General features: G+C 24.1%; 1 protein-coding gene across 3 annotated transcripts in view; it reads right to left on the reverse strand.

Moving 5' to 3' along the window:
* Positions 1–2195, reverse strand: part of LOC129614498 (homeobox protein 2) — a 126808-nt gene extending 124613 nt beyond the window's left edge. For 2 of the 3 annotated variants that reach the window (XM_055529131.1, XM_055529129.1), the window contains exon 1: positions 1972–2195. The gene's annotated coding sequence lies outside the window, so the exon portion shown is untranslated. Of the gene's footprint in view, positions 1–1967 lie in introns of all 3 variants that reach the window. The other variant, XM_055529130.1, reaches the window with a different exon arrangement.
* Positions 2196–13780: the final 11585 nt, after the last annotated feature.

Genomic DNA, 13780 nt, shown 5'->3' on the forward strand with positions numbered 1-13780 from the left:
GACCATAATAAAAATCATTCATACGGGAGTGTTCAAAATGTATTATTATGTAGGTCATACATATTATATTTTTTTGAGTACCAATTTAAAAAGTTATTTATGTTTTTGTTTCGTCTTTTATCAAAAAATATACTATTATAATGTGTACATGCTCAAAATATTTTAATATGTATACGTATAAAATATGTACATATGAGAATATGTATATATACCAATTTATTTAAAAATTAAAGTTGAAAATATATTTATAATATCATTATGAAAATTGCTATGGAAATTGTAAAAAATTATATAGAAAAACAAATGTGTCGCATATGGTCTTTCGAATCTAATTGTGGTAATATAAAAAATAATCAAAAAAAACCAAATATGTTAGGAATTTTTAATGAAATTTCAAATTTATTTTGTGATCAGCATTTTCAGTAAATTGAACATTTTACACTTTTTTTAATATTGGATGCCCTAGTCCTTGTTCAATTACGTCAAAGCAGTGTTTAAGCGATACTAGAATACCATAAATACATGGTCCATAGCATTTATCATTTTGGAAATTTCGGTAAACTTAAAAAGAAAAATATTTAATCAAATCAAAAACAGTCTTAGTATACTCGTAGAAGGTAATAAAGCTTGCAATTTGTAAACAAAAATTTGAGATTTTGAATTTTTAGTTATTATTCGAAAAAAATTTTTAAATCTTCAAAAAACTACCATTTAATTCAAACTTTTTTCTTTTCTTATTCCCGTATAAGGTATTGAACTGCCACTTTATGAAATACAATTTTATGTTTTTTTTGTTTAACAAAAAGTGCTTGTATTTTAAAATTTTGTTTAGCTACTAGAATTATTTTTCAACAAATTTTTCACATTAATTTATTTCTTTTTAAGCAATTCTCCTAAAATTTTGTAATTCATTCGCAAGACGTTTGAATTGTTTTCAGGAATCTGAGTATATGTAAAACTATAGTATAATAATTATAAAAATCATTAATTCTTGCTAAGGCACATTGTCAAAACACAAACGCTGTATAATTTGAAAATCTACAGGTACTTATGATTTGTAATACTGAAAAAGTACTTTAAATTTCTATACTAATTTAAAAAAAAATAAAAATATTTGAGTAGTTTTTTTAACTTTTTTATTGTTATGCATTTGTTTTATGTTTTTAATTTCCACTTGAAATATTTTAATTAAAAATATTCTAAACAATGAAACTACAAAAATATTGTATTTTTTAATGCTTATGTCAAAAATTAGTAATAATATTAAAAATTCATTAAAAACTACTTAAACAGAATTTATATTGTCTTTGACAAAAATCTTTAAAGGTAAGTACATAAGTATGTAAATGGGTATAATCATATTTTAACTAAATTAAATATTTATTTACACATACATAAGTCTGAATACTTGTTGAATAAGGCTAAGAAAACATTTTTTGTATGATTCATTCACCTGTGTTACGTATATAATGCTTGCAGGTAATCACTAATTACACATTAAACAAAAATTATAATAAATTTTTTACAATTACTGTTTTGTAAATTTAAAGAACCAATAACCTAAGTAAGTCAATTTAATTCTGTTTTTATTACACAAAAGTAGAATTTTTCATTTCAAAGTTTAAAAATTATTTAAAAACAATAATTATTTGCAATATCATAATGATTTCACAATTTTATTCTAGAATTTTCATAAAAGTAAAATTTAATCAAAATCACTTGAATAGTTTCAATAAAAAAAAAAAACAATGGTCTAGAAAACGCAGTCGAAACAACAACACATTGAACAGCGTAAGCAGTTATACCGGTAAAATCTTTTCAAAAAATAATCTTCAATAATTCCTTATTTTTAAAATTATTAAAAAACCAAAATTGCAACTTGGAATGATTTTAATCTTTTCAAATACTTGAAAAAAAAAAAACTTATTTACTAATTTTATATCTACTATAAACACAAGCTCACGTACTTACATATTATAAGCATAACACTTAATCTTAGCTACAGGTATATAATTTATAATAATTGAACGGATAAAATCAAAAATATTTACGAATTGAAAAGAAACAAATCTAAAACAAACGTTAAAAACGCGAAAATTTTTCAAAAAAAAAAATATAAAAAATTTAACGTTAATCAAAATAAAATAACCGAAATAACGAAATTTTTTTGTTTTATTTAAAATCAAAAGATAAAACACCAGTACTTCATAACTTTGAACAAGTCAAGAAACTGAAATCAACTGAAAGTGCAATTTTAAGAAGAAAAAAATTCAATATGGAAAAAAAAAAAATTATTTGTTAAATTTTTTTTATTCCTCCAAAAGCTTTAAAGTGAATTGAATGAGTAAAACAAAAAAACTAAAAAGAAAAAGCAAAACTCAACATTTTTTATTTTATCTTTCTTTCTCTTTTTTTTTTTAACTTTATTCTTTTATTTATTATTGTTTGCTACTTTTTTTTTTAACTTTTTCATATTTTTATATTTTTATCATTATTACTCATTTTTCTACTTCAACTTAATGTGTGTAAACCTGCCTATATAATAAACGACATTTATATGAAATGAATATTTAAAGTAATATGGCGTTATTGTATTTTGTCTTCCATTCCACATATGATTATTAATTAGACATTAATACAAATATACATACAAATATTTTTACAGAATATATGTCTACACATGCATATGTTGGTATTATAATTTTTTGAGTTGACGTAATTTTCGCTCTTTCAAATTGATTGCTAGATTTTTATTGTGACTCAAGTTTCGAAAAAGTGTTTTGTTTGCAGTGCAGCTTACACAAATTTGCATACTTATGTGTATTTCGTCAAAAATGAATTTATATAATTGGGTTTTCTATCTTAAAATTATAATCTAGACTAGAGCTATAAGTGTTACGTAATAATTATTATTTGTATATTGTTTTACATAAGTGTTAACTTAAATTTTCAGTAAAATATCTTTATTTGATTAAAGTCCAAAAACTCATATATTGACAATCACAACCTATTCTTGTTCAATATAATTATTAAAATGAAAATCAAATTTTACTTTGAATAACGAAAAACCTTAACGGTAACACTGATTTCATTTCGTCCAAATAACGATACCGCACATGTACGATAACTAAATACCTACAGTGTGAATAAAACTGGTCAAAAGTTTTTCGTTTTACCATTTCTTTGAATGTTTATATCTATATGAAAGCGTATACATACATATATACTTATATAATATGTACCTATAATAGCTGCATATGTTTTTATATAAAAAATTCATAATGTAGTAAATATCAATGCAGTTAGTTCTATGCATGTCGATACTGTATGTATCACGGGTGTATACTCATATACATTGTATATATTTTTTGTGTCAACTTTTGTTCTTTAAATGCCTAAAGTAAAGTCTTAATAAATAAGAAACTAAAAAGAAAATTATTTAAAAGAGAGACACAAAAAAAAAACAAAAATTTAAAAACTAAAATTTTAGCACCCCCACCGTAATGATATATTATAATTCTATGATTTTCAACTTCCAAAATAGTAAAGAAAACGCAAATTTTGATGATGTGCCACGTTTCGTATCGCATCTTAAAAAAATTTTGCAATTATTTTTAATTATTATAATTACTTTACTTTATTATTGCTGTAATTGTATTAATTTTAGGTTTAAATATAGTTTGAAGGCGATTTTAAAACTTTATTTTTGACAATACGGAATAGTGCCATCATTTAATTTTTAGTTTTTTAAAAGATCATTATTGTTTAATAATCGATTAATACAACTAATATTCATTCTTAATCTTAACTGATACAAGAAGAAGAGAGAGATCTAGAAAAGTTAATGGCTTTTCGTAAGACTTGACTTGAATTCGGCTATGAAACTTGGTAGGTTCCATTATAGTCTGTATGTACTTATATTATTTTACTTACTTATTCATTTTAGAGTGTGGTACTTTATATATCAATGTATGTACCTACACATGTTATGCTTACCGCATGCAAATGTATGTATGTTGATGATGAATGATATATTGTTGTTATTATACTTACGTGTAACACATGCGGTAGAATAAATTAAATACATATATATGTACATATGTTATATAATGTCTAGTTTGAATGAATTTATTTGGTTATTTTTGGTATTAAAAGAATAGTTAATCATGAACATACTTATGTATATGCATATTGTTGTATTATAATTATATTATAAATAGGGTTACCATATGTACTCTTTTAAGAGTAAAAGTACTCTTTTTGTGGTATTCCCCCTCTTTTTTTGAAATTCCCCCTTAGAAAAAAGAAAATTATCAAGTTATTGTTTCATCTATCTATAGGATAATTTCGCATTCAAAAATATATAAAACTTTACTTGTTAAAAACTGTATTCTTATGAAATGTTTGCTAGAATATATTTTTCCAATTTTAAAAATGAAGTGTTAATTTTTTAAGCAGATTTAGGGATTGGGTGATGAAAATGCATTCACTGAAACGAAAATGTACCGTAATTTTCCTTCACTGTTGCAAACTGCACTCTTGTGTGTGACAGAAACTTGCATGGCAACCCCAATCATATATTAGAGTTACTTTAATACTGGTATTGATATAATGTTAGTAGGTAAGTATGTACACATGCAAATATATTGAATTAACCGATTGAAATGAAATGAAGTTTTCGTAATTTTCGTTACACACTGAACATCTAATTGCGTATGGAAATTTTTCATTTTGGCTTTCTCTATCCTATCGAAGTGTTTCTCTGTACATCTTAAACTAATTTACAAGACTATGAAAATATCGAAATATCAAGTAAATGAGAAGAGGTATTTAAAATAAAAAGCAATTGACATATTATGTATGAACATCTGCGAGACGTTAAACAATTATAAACGGTTAATATTATCTTAAGTCCAAGTCAATATGCCGTATCAAATTTATGTGCATGTACTTTGTATATTTTATTTGTCCATGTCTCCTCTAAGAAATTCTAAATTCATATGCCTACATGTATATAATAAATTATGTACGTATGTATGTAGTATGGTATTAAAACTATTTTAACGAATATATTATTATACTTTTTTTTTGTTGGTGGCTAAAGTTATTAAAAATAAAAAGTTTTCCATGAAGAAATATGTAAGTATGTACGCATATGTTTGCAAATTTATTATTACAAAATACATACATTTAATTTCATATCTATGGACGCTATATACAGAAAAAATCTTAAAGTTTTTATTCTCTTGTTCGCCAAAAGCGGAAAAGAAAAAAAAAACTTGAAAAGCAAAACCAGAAAAAAGAAAAGAAATAATGAAAAAATCAAATAAAAAGAAGCAGTTTTGAAAATATTTACCATATATTTTTTGACATTAATTGTTAATACAAATATATAAAAATCTCCCATTGGTGATATTCATTGTCGTATACGACAAAACTTTATCTATGACTACAATAGTAATGTAGGTATAGTACATAAACAAAAATAATAACATTAACGGCATTGTATAACTCTTATATGAGTTTTATATAAATACACACTGACATACATATATGTATATATTTAATATGTCTGTAATTGCTTCAAATGACAATTCACAGAGGCAAAACCACAAAAATTAATAACAATAACAATATAATATATTTACATACATACATTTATATTTGTATATATACATATTTACCTATATTATATCAAACATATACATATGATTATACTCGTTTATTGTATTATTGAGTTTAGAACTTTTTCATTTCAACCTACATACGAACATATTAAAAACTGAACAGAACTAATATGGTAATATGGTAATAAAATTACAAATAAACCGAAAAAGAAAAATCAAAAAATATAGAATTAATGAAACAGCTCTACAGTTTTAGCAATATCTTAACAATTAAGGCTATAGTGTTATATAACACATTACATATTATTATACTTACAGTAAACTTTTAATTTATATTAACTACACATTAGGTACATACAAGTGTGTGTAATATGCATATTATTGTAATTTAGTGGTAATATGTTTTTTACTTTTAAAATCACTGTATTTAAATTTATTTCTTAATATGTAACTATAATATAAATATTTTTATCACTTCTTCTGTACCATAATATTAATCGAAATTCATTGAAAAACAAGGCAAATAAAAAATAAATTTACTGTAAATTTTATGATTGCAGAACCATCTTAAAGCCAAACTACATACTCCACATTGCTTTAAACGTATTGTATTTTGTGTAGGAATTAGAAATTGTTTTAAAAATTGATCGTCAATTAATATTTAAGAATTAAAGAAAAATTTGCAATTTTCAATAAAATTTGCAATTTGCAAATTGGAAATTTATTGAATTCCAGCTTTTTGATTTTTGCTTTATCTTTTTTGATTATGTTAAGTACAGCTTGTATAAAATTGCCTCAATTCATTTTTACTTCATATAATTAATTAAATAATTTACATTTAGTTTTAAACATTGGTATTGGTTTAATGGAATAAATTTGCTTAATATATTCAGGAAACTTATATTTAGTTGAAAAAATTTGCCCTCTTTGCAAGTGTACATAAAGTTCTATGTTATCTTTAGTGAAACATTTGATTTAGTTCTGGTTTGGATATTCTGGTTTTTAAATTTATAGTAAATTAATGCAAAAATATAGTAAATTATTGCACTAGTATTTTAGTACGGTGTAACTAGAACGCATAATTTGCTTAGAAATAATTTCTTATATAACTTTGCTTTTACAGCGTTACTTCATAAAGTTTTGTAATTGATTGATTGGTATAAAACAATCTAACACGCAAAAAAAATCCTCTTACTCAAACATTTAATTATAATAATAACAAAAATTTTAACCAGTTTTGATAAATAATTTCATATTCTATTCTGTTACTTAAGACTTCTCTGAAATGGTATACATATTTGCATATTTTGCTTATTTGTTTTTGCATAAAATTTTTCTCTACGATTTTGATAATAGCTAAAAGTAGCAATGCGTTTAAAGGTAACATTACTTGAAAACTTTATAAAAATTGCCTAATTTTAGGCGAACTGGACTGTATTAATAATTATTGGATTTCGTTAAATTCAAAAAATGAAGAAAATATAAAAAATGTTCGTGTAACATATAGCATGTATTTGCAATAAGGTTAAATATGAACTTTTTGCGATCAATTCATATCAACATTTTACTTATGTCACCCAATATTAATTGTAAATTCATACAAGTACGACAGGAGTTCTAATGATTAAGCAGAAAACCGTTTATATTTCTACCAAGAAAAAGTAAAGAAAAAATTTAAATTCCTAAAACAAAATTATTAATATTTTAAATTCCATTTGTCAAATTTAATTTGAATTAAAATTAAGTTTTTTTTTTTGTTTTGAAATTTAAAATTGAAAAATAGCTAATAATCATAATAGTAATTTTTCTACAAAATTTTTCCAAATCTGTTGATCACCTTTAAATAGCACTTAATTGAAATTTTGTAAATCTAATTTTTCCTATTGATATTATTAGTAGTTTTAGGTGTTCTTCATTATATTTCAAAATCTTCTGAAACTATGTCTGTCTAAATTGCTGATGTTCATATGCAGATATTTATCGATTAAGTAGTAGGGTTTTATTATATTATTGATTAAGTTAATTACTAACCCAAGCCTTAATTGTATTTGAAAATATTGAAGATTTGTTAAGTTTTATTTTCAAGCATGAAACAATTTTCATTATTCAATTATTGTAAATTCTGTATGTAAATTCTTAACAATTTTGAAATAAAATTTTATAAATATTTAATTTTTTGTGTTTCTTATCAATTTTAAATTATATTTTTTCAGAATTTAATATAAAAAAAAGATCCATGATATAAACTCGATAGAATCCTATACAAATAATAAATCAACACACGTTTACTCATTCTTATTTAGCAAATTCTAAATACCTATGTAACAGTTGCACTTTTCTAAAAATAACCTTGACAAAATACCTTTAATTATAATATTTCTTAACCTTTTTTTTATTAGAAAATCTTTTACAAATATGCAAAATAATGAAAAACTAAAAAAATATTGAGCAGCATTTATAATAATAATAATAATAATAATAATAATAATAAAGTTGATAATAAATAATCATAATAATAATGAGAACGAGAAAAAAATAGAGTTGACCTTGTCAACTCTGTGATACCCGTACGAATTCGTTATCCTATGTGCGAATAACTAATGTGCCATAACTAACTTTGGGGCAGACTATGACTTTAATTTGCCGTATTACTATATTAATTTATGCAAAATTTCAGTACTATGTGTTTTTCAAAATACTGGTTGTGCCAAACTACTATTGAAGTTGTATGGCAGCTACCAGAAAGAGCCAAGAAATTTTAGCGAATTTCATCAAGCACATCGGCCCTACTAATATATTCACTTGTGTGAAATCTCAATATCACAGCTTTTATAGTTTCTGAGATAAAGCCAAATAACTTTTGAAGTTGTATGGCAGGTACCAGAAGGAGCCAAGTAATTTCAACGATTTTTATGAGACACATTGGCCCTACTAATATATTCGTTTGTGCAAAATTTCAATACCATAGCTTTAATAGTTTCTGAAATATAGTCAAATAACTTTTGAAGTTGTATGGCAGGTACCAGAAGGAGCCAAGTAATTTCAATGATTTTTATGAGACACATTGGCCCTACTAATATATTCGTTTGTATGAAATTTCAATACCATAGCTTTTATAGTTTCTGAGATATAGCCCAATAAATTTTGAAGTTGTATGGCAGCTACCCGAACCGGTACCCCGATCACGTCCAATTTAAATAGGGTTCTGGCACTTACTGCAATAAATCATTTGTGAAAATTTGATGAACTTAGCTCAATTAGTTTTTGAGTTATCGTTCGGACGGACGGACGGACGGACGGACGGACGGACGGACGGACGGACGGACAGACAAAGCTAAATCAACTCAGAATTTGACGCTGATCAGAAACATACACTTGAGTCTATATCTAACACCGTTATTTCTTAGCGTTACAAACGGTAAGGCAAATTTAGTATACCCTTCGAACATACGTTCGTACGGGTATAATAATAATGCTAAAAATTCCAACATTTTTATTAAAGTTGTGATAGAATCCTAACTACAATAATATACAAAATATCTTTTTCTCTTCTTCCTCCGCCACGTTTATTTTATTATTTTTCATTTTCTATAGAAAAGAAAAAGAAAAAAAAACAAGTTCTTATACGAGTATTTATACAATTTTCTCAATATTATAAGTTTGTTTCTAGTTCAATGGACCAAAATATGTTAAAATTGGTTTTGATTTCGAATATTTGCTGAATATGCAGAAAATACATAATATGTATTATGTACGTATGTATATTTCTATAGAACGGATGAATTCAATGCCAGGTTTATAAATTTGATATAAAAGAATATTAAGGGATAAAAATTGTATAGAAAAAAAAGGGAAAAATGATAGAAACATGTGTATATATACATACATATTATAATCCTTTATTTCTCATATCCTTTCTCATATTATATAAAAAATTAAAATCAAAAGTTATTTTGCATTGTACATTGTGTTCATATGGATTCAAAAATATATTCATAAAAAATTTTTTTTTTTACAATTCAACAATTTAGTTCTGCTTCGTCGGATTATTATTAATGAAAAAAAAAAACGAAAACATAAAAATACAGAAAAAAAATATGCAAAAAATTAAATTTATAAACCAGGATAAAAATTGTTATTATTAAAGATACAAAAAAAGTCATCCAGTCACATCAAGTTTAGAATAGCACGTCAATTTATATAAGAAAATATTTTTGAGAATTTTCATTTTTATGGAAGCTGGGACGGCTGTACAATTATTTTTACTCTGCAATTTATTATTAGGGTAAAATTAATATTGATAACTTTTAATGAGATGATGTCAAGTTATAGAAAACGTTGATTCTATAGAGGTTAATTTTTTAATAATTGGTGCATTGCATGTAACGTATATGAACAGCATATACGTTGATCAAAATTTGTAAGATAAATTATCATATAAGATGGAAGAATTGAAAAAATATTAGTTGAATAATTTTTTCATTTCTATAATTGGTATATTGATTTATAATTAATTTCTAAGCTCAAATATAAATTAATTTCAGTAAATATTTCAGCTTAGAAAAATTTTCAAACAGAAGTTCAATTCTTTTAAAAAAATTTAGTGAGATGCGCGATCGTATAATTTTCCGAGCTGTTTAGCTTAAATATAGAAATATTTCAAATTCGTTTTTTATGTATATATACGCAGTCACTCATATATCACTTTTAAACTTACTTTTTCGTAAGAATCATGAAATGGAATTTAAAATACATACTAGGATATGTATATTTTGTTCGTATTTTCTTCTTCCTAATTGAAATTTAGAAAAATCTTGAGAAATTAAAAAAAGGAAAAACGACCAACAACGCCAAATGGGACTAATTATTTGAAAGCCTAATGGTATTCAAACATATTAGTATCTGAAATATTCTGAAGTATAGTTTCTCAAAAGTTTGTTTGAAAAATTAAAGGTACTTATGTGAAAATAGTTATAGAGTTAACAATAATGGAAAGTTCTCATTCATTTAGATTTAATTACCTTAATTTCACATTTTTCTTTAAAGAAACTTATTTAATAAAACATACTGTTTTTTTTTTTAGCAAGAAATTTACGTTTAAGGTATGATCCTTTCGGTATATGGGATTAGTTGTTCCTTTCAGGGAAAAAGTGTATAAAAATTTGAACATTTACTGATTTTACTATGCAATTAAGAATTACTTGTCATGTACATAATATTTGAAGCAATTTGTTTACTAAATGTAGAACATAAACATAAGCTATCCTTATAGAAATTCTCATTATTCTAATTTTAAGTAGTTTAAAATAATACTAGATACCTATTTCTTCTTTATATAACAAATTTTTAGCATTCAAAGTTTTTTAACAAACTTTGAATAGGAATATAGCTATTCTATTTTTATAATAAGTACTAGTAAAAAGAAAAATAGCATGAAAATTCAATAGAAAAGCAATTGAAGAAAATAAAGAAAATTGAAAATGTAAAGAATTTAATTGTAGTGTAAGAAAGTTTGTTCGCTTTTTAACACTTTTCCAAAAAATTTCTAAAAAAAGTGCTTATTAGTTTCACTCTGTCCGTCTGTCTGTTCTCTGTATGTTTACAAAACTTCTACACCCTTGCAGATAGAAAGCTGAAATTTTATATTTACATTGATCCTTACCAGAAACTTTTTTCCATAGAGGAAAATTTTTACCTATCCCAATCTACAAGTTATACCACCCAAAACCTTCAAAATGCCATTTTTAAACTATTTATTGCAGTGAAACCAGAAGCATTTTTCAAATTTTGCAGAAAGGCAGTGGCTTGCTTTTCCTACCGCTATAGTTAATCTTTAAAGAAAAAAAATGGCTGTTTAAATTTGCTATTACTATTTATTTGAAAAAAATGGGTTTTTTTCAAATTTTTGATGTCGTTTTTCTTCTAGACTCCAGGATGTAGGTGCCTGAAATTTTAGCAGCTTTTAGACACTAATAAATTAGTTTATTTTGTTAGAAGAAATTTTAAATTAATTTTTGCTTTATTTCAAAGACTGCATAGATCATTCATCCTAAATATATGCAATCCTAGAAATAGTTCTGTATATGAATGAAAATAATTTTAATAGTGTGGTGGATATATGTAGACTGTTTTTAAAAGCAGTATTTTCACTTGTTGAAAATAAGTTTTTAAAAGCAGTATTTTCACTTGTTGAAAATACTGCTTTTAAAAACCATTGGTTTGACCCAACGTTATTTTTAAAATATTTTTCTAGTACTTAAGCTCAAATAGATTTTCATTTTCTTGTAGTTAAAAATCACTTTTTTTCATTTTTATTTTTTGTTATACGAATAAGAAAAATCCAAAGTACAAGAATATTTTAGATTAAAATTGCCATACTTGTACTAAAGATATGAAAAAGAGTATATATCTTCCGTCGCTTCGCGTTATAGAAATCAATTTTCGAACTTAAAAAAAATTTTTAGCCTAATAATTAAAATTTCATATTAAATTTGCATAGAATGAGTGGAGAACCTATATCTGTTAGAAAAGTATAGAGCTATATAAAAAGTACATCATAGTATTGAATAAGCTCTGGGCCACAGAAATTATCTCCTTCGAGTCTAATGAAGTCTCATAATTATGCTTACGCATCAGTTATATTTGACGTCTTTGATAACATTTTTAATATTATTGTGACATATTTACGATCTGGTGGAAATGTTGCGGCCATATAATTAATTTAAATAATTTTTTTTTTGTGTTATATTTAACACTATCAAATTTTTATAAAACAGTATGGCTAAAAAAAATTAATGATTTTAAAATCAAAAATGATTGTTTTGGTTTTTGGCTTCAGATCCTTATTATGAAAGTAAAATGATGCAGACTATTAAAAATCAAATTTGATTTATAAGAAAATTGTTTTAAAATATAAAAACCTAGAATGTATTTAATGTCACTATATCCGCGCCCCATTATGAATGTAGTAATCAGTATAAGTCTTGCAACCTATTTTAATTGCAAATACTTAATCATTAAAACAAAAAAAAAGTGAGTTTAATTTTGGTTTTTTCTCTTTAAACCAAAAATATTTTCTTTCTTTAATTAAAAATTGTAATATGTATTTGTATATGGCGATCTTAAAATGAACATTATTATATATTTCCGGTAAATTGCAATAAGAATAGAGAAAACTGTAATCAGCGTATAATTAACAAACGTGACTTGAATATTTCATTTTTTTTTTACATTGTTATTGCTATTTTCGTTTTACCAAAATATCCTTATTTTCTACAGATCCTAGAAAATTTTATCTTTATAATGATTGATTGTATTGTATTCTGTAAGAAGATACAATTTGAACATTTTCTCAATATAATATTATAACGTAAGTATCCTACAGAACTAAAAATAAATGTATGGTCTGTTGATTGTATGAAACGATATGAAGGAATTAAGGATTTTTATAATTAATTATACGAGCATTTTCTATGCAAGTTTTTTTTAAAGTAGTAAACAAACGCCTCGACAAACATAATTTGAAAAATAAAAATAGTTTAATATTTATTAAGAAAAAAACAAATGTTGCTATATAGTATTGGTGCCACTCAATTACTATGATAAATGAGAAGATAGTGGTGGTCTTCCAATTATATAGCGATTATTTGTTTATTTTGCCTCAAAGGAATTGTTATCTTTAACCAAAATAAAATATTTTTCTGCTTGTGTAAAAAGTAATTAATCAAATGGGGTTTTCAAATAAAATTTATTTAGAACTTTTCTTTATAACGTTTTTGAATGAAAAATAAATAAAATACACAGCCACAAACCGGAAATGAAACATTTTTCAAAATTTATAATAAGATAAATTAGAATTTTAAAATAAACAAATATTATTTGTAGCGATAGTTATGATTTATTACGTATATTTTATACAAATCGAATTAGAAAACTATTTCTTGTTGTTATTAGGTTTTTAAAAAATTAGCAAGACAGTCGTAGCAATAAGTTTTTAAATTAAAAGAAAAAAATATCTCTAACAATATTTTTAAATCAAATTTTTTAAAATTATTTGAGAGATCAATTGAAATTATTAGCGGAATTTAATTTAGTATTGAACGCCAAAATTTTTCTCATAATAATTAAGTAGCCTAAAACTAAAATTTTTCGTA

Source organism: Condylostylus longicornis, unplaced genomic scaffold (assembly GCF_029603195.1).
Source record: "Condylostylus longicornis isolate FDR11 unplaced genomic scaffold, ASM2960319v2 ptg000110l, whole genome shotgun sequence".
Taxonomy (NCBI): domain Eukaryota; kingdom Metazoa; phylum Arthropoda; class Insecta; order Diptera; family Dolichopodidae; genus Condylostylus; species Condylostylus longicornis.